Source organism: Atta cephalotes (assembly GCF_000143395.1).
Source record: "Atta cephalotes unplaced genomic scaffold scaffold00031, whole genome shotgun sequence".
NCBI classification, from domain to species: Eukaryota; Metazoa; Arthropoda; class Insecta; order Hymenoptera; family Formicidae; genus Atta; species Atta cephalotes.
In genome coordinates this window covers 703336-707363 of record NW_012130095.1, presented here as the reverse complement: position 1 = coordinate 707363, position 4028 = coordinate 703336, and positions in this window count along the sequence as shown.

Here is a 4028-nt window from a genome sequence, read left to right as displayed (position 1 = left end):
ACACACACACACACACACACACACACACACACACACACACACACACAGAGAGAGAGAGAGAGAGAGAGAAAAATTTATTTAATACATATTTATTTATAATAAATATTGAAAAAAGACAATTAAATCAAATTAATGGTTTTTGTATCAAATATATATGTTTATATTTGATAAATATTGACTTAGAATTATTCAAACAAATATTTATTAGAATTTAGTATTTTAATTTTTCTAAATACATGTAGTATGAATTATATATAGGTATAACAATATGATTTCAAAAAATAGAACTTTAAATTACTTAAAAATCTTTTTTATGTAAATTTTATTTTGCCTTCACAAATATCTTTAACAAATATTTTTAACATATAAATTGTTTTATGATAACAATAGTTGAAACAATTGAAACTTTAAAGCGGTTATTTTTCGAAAGCTATGTATTAACAAGTTTTTAATTACAAATTTTAATTGAAGATCCTTGTTGTATACATCTTCAATAGCATTTAGACTTTAATTTTTAACATCCTTGTTATATATATATATATATATATATTACAAAAAGTTTGATTTATATTTATGGACATATCAGACTATATATAATACAATATCGGTATTACACCGGTTATGTTATTACAAGTTACATTTTATATTCCAAACGTGATCAAAATAAATTTTTACTCTAGACATCAGAAACTGTTAATAATAAAAACATTTATGTGTATTATCTTAGTGGGGGCAGCATCTGTGATCCGTGCTAACAGCAGGATTAATTTCTGCGTCACTTTTTTCTTTTTTTAAAAATCGAATTCGCCATTGTTGAATCAGTGGATGTTAAATGACGCACACGAGAGACGTTAAGGCGCTAAATTTTCAGTGCGGCGAGCACCGTTTCCTTTTCTTTCGAGAAGGAGCCAAGTCCTCTTTGTATTCGGTCTCCGAAGAAAAGCAGCCGGTTATGACAGCGTGGATGAAATAATGCGCAAGTATGGGCGCAGGGCGGAGAGAGAGTAAGGGTCGATATTCCGGAGGGCTCTCCGAAACTTTCCGCAGAAGTCACTCGATAAAGTGATTAGGTAACTTTCGGTGAGACGAAGGAGAGAAAATGGAGAGGCAATCGGTCAACGGCCATTACAAGTTGTCCTGCCATCAAGGTGAAATGACTTATTACGTCGTAAAACGGCTCGGACATTCGCGTTTTGTAGGAAAAAGTTATTAAAACGTGAGTCGGAATAAATTCAGGTCTTTTATAAATTTAGGATGCAACTTTGCTTTATAAATGACCAGTCATAATCTTTAGCAATGGAACGAATTGGTTATTATATTCTTGCTATTTACTTGAGAATTGAAGCATAAAGTAGAAATGTCAATCGTGATCTGCATCAAACGCGTATTTAATCTTCAAATCATTTAATCTGAAGATCTTTAAACATAATATAACAATTTGTAATAAAACAAGATATACATAATAAGTGTTCATTAATCCTCGTACATAATTTCTATTTGATAAAAGTGATAGAATAAATTGCTTTAAGATTCTTAATAATTATCAATAATTCCTTTTGTTTCGTATTCAAGCTTATCATTTTGGGTGCGTTCACTATTAGTACTGAAAAATCTATAGCACACATATATTGTATAGTTTCAGCATTGGCAATGAATATCGGAACATACTCTTTGATCAAAATTCATTTTATAATCAGTACCTCTTATTAAATTTTGTGCTTTATTCTTTATTGAAAAATAATTATAAAGTGAATTTAGCGAAGATTACTAAATCACGAAACATATCCAACATTAACATATCCATTTTCCGCAAACAATACGAGCGCCTAGCAAATTTGTATATAATTATTCATGAGCATCCCACGTAGCTGATCGATGCAATTGTCCAATGTTGCAAACTATTGCTAATCCAAATTCCGAGTTATTTCCCCTTGGGACATCATTCCACCTTGCTATGCTTTCCCATGAGCACCGCCCAATTTGTGTCCATTTCAACTGCCGTTTCGGGACACACGTGAATGTAATATTGCGTGAACGCGAACACGACGGTGACAAGGCTGCTCTTGACCCGTTGTGACGAGTGCCGTTACTTACTATACACATTGTTTTATCAACCGTACAATTTGTAATGACGAACGTCAAACTAGCATGGGATAAAACAAGGTGCCATGCTTCCGCTATTTATCATCGCACGATTCTCATCGCATCACCATTTATATACATGGCAGTGGCGTAACATCCGACTGAAGCAATAAACAATTGATTGCAATTGAGTCCATCGTGTATAGATCAATTGAATACTGTCATTTCGCGATGTCAGAATATATCTCTTTTTAGAAATAGAATTTCTTTTTAGAGATGGAATTGGATACTTGTATATTAGATATTTATATCTATGACACATGATGCATTTGTTTCTATTGGATTGTTCGCCTTTTAAAAAATTATCAATTACATCATACAAAACACGTAGTTTCTGAATAAATAATTTACTGAAACGCAAACAATCCAGCTAAAAAAAATGCATCATCTGCCGTAAATTTAATATTCTGTTAAATTTTCTCTTACTTTTCTCATTGCTGATATTTCTTCTTTAATTTATTTACTTTTGATATCCTATCCGCCTATTGCGAATACTAATGTTATGCGAAATATTAAAGATAGCATCACTACTAGTACGAAACTGGTATTATTGATATATGACACGAGTTATGTTTCCATATTCCGTATTAACAAATTCACTGGTTTATAGATATTATTTAATATCTTATGCTAATTGAACTATTGTTCCTCGTGATAGCGTTACGCCACTATTCCCATTACACATTATATCTCAGCTTGTGGCATTATACGCGAGATGAATTCAAATGTTCGAAAGTCATCTCTCTGTTTATAATATAGATAATATATTCGATGTTGCACGTGGCTATTACATTTGCATCCGTGAAAGTCTCTGCATTACTTCTCAGAGCGTCATCGAGATATCAGATTGAATGAGGTGACAAAATGATGGATATTTATGTCTATTAAATGACACGATGACGTTGCTGATTTACTCGGAGATGAAGTACTCACAAGTCATCTCGTGTGATGCAGCGGATTTGTAATATGCGTACGCGCGTATTTATGTTGCATAGTACGCGCGTCGTGAGATGATTGTTCATCACTTACCGATCACGCACGTAGAATCCAGTCTCGCTCAGACGCGAGAAAGTATCAAATCAAGATCTTCTCTTATATCTTCAATACTTTTCCGTTTGTGTTCTTAGATAGACATGTTTTGAAAGAGCAAAAGGAATTGAATGTTGAATTCATTAATTACTGTGTTATTGATCGCTGTTAATGACACTATTATAACGCCAAGTGTTCAATAACTGCTTATCCACCTTGAATAAAAAATTCTAAAGATTATTCAGACTCCAATTAAACAGGCTTTATGAAGCGCAAATCAATAACAGACCTTATTTTCTTGTCAGTAATAAATAGGATTTCTTTTATCGAGACAGTAAGTGGAACGAGAGAGGATAATTATCAAAACTCATGGGACGACAGCGTCTTTTTAGGCAAAATCTTCGTTGGAAGGAAGGAAAATGCGTTCTGTTTGATATCTTACTAAGCGCTTCGTGGATGCTGCGACAAACTTATACAGGCGTCATCGGATCGCGTGCACGCGCGCACGTCACTCGTTCGCTCGTTCTAGCCAGCCTTGTGGCCAAGGTTGCGCAACGGACGGATCGCGGGTCGCAGCAGCACGTGGTGCGCCTGGCTGTGACGCAGAGCTTGGAACGCACACACATTCACGAGCGTCGCACACGCGCGCACGCACGTATATACCCGTACACAACACACACACACACACACACACACACACACACACACACACACACACACACACACACACACACACACACACACACACACACACACACACACACACACACACGACGTCGTCGTACGTACGTACGTACCGACGCGCGCGCGCCGCGCCACCTACTACTACTACAACTCACTACTTACTACTACTCACC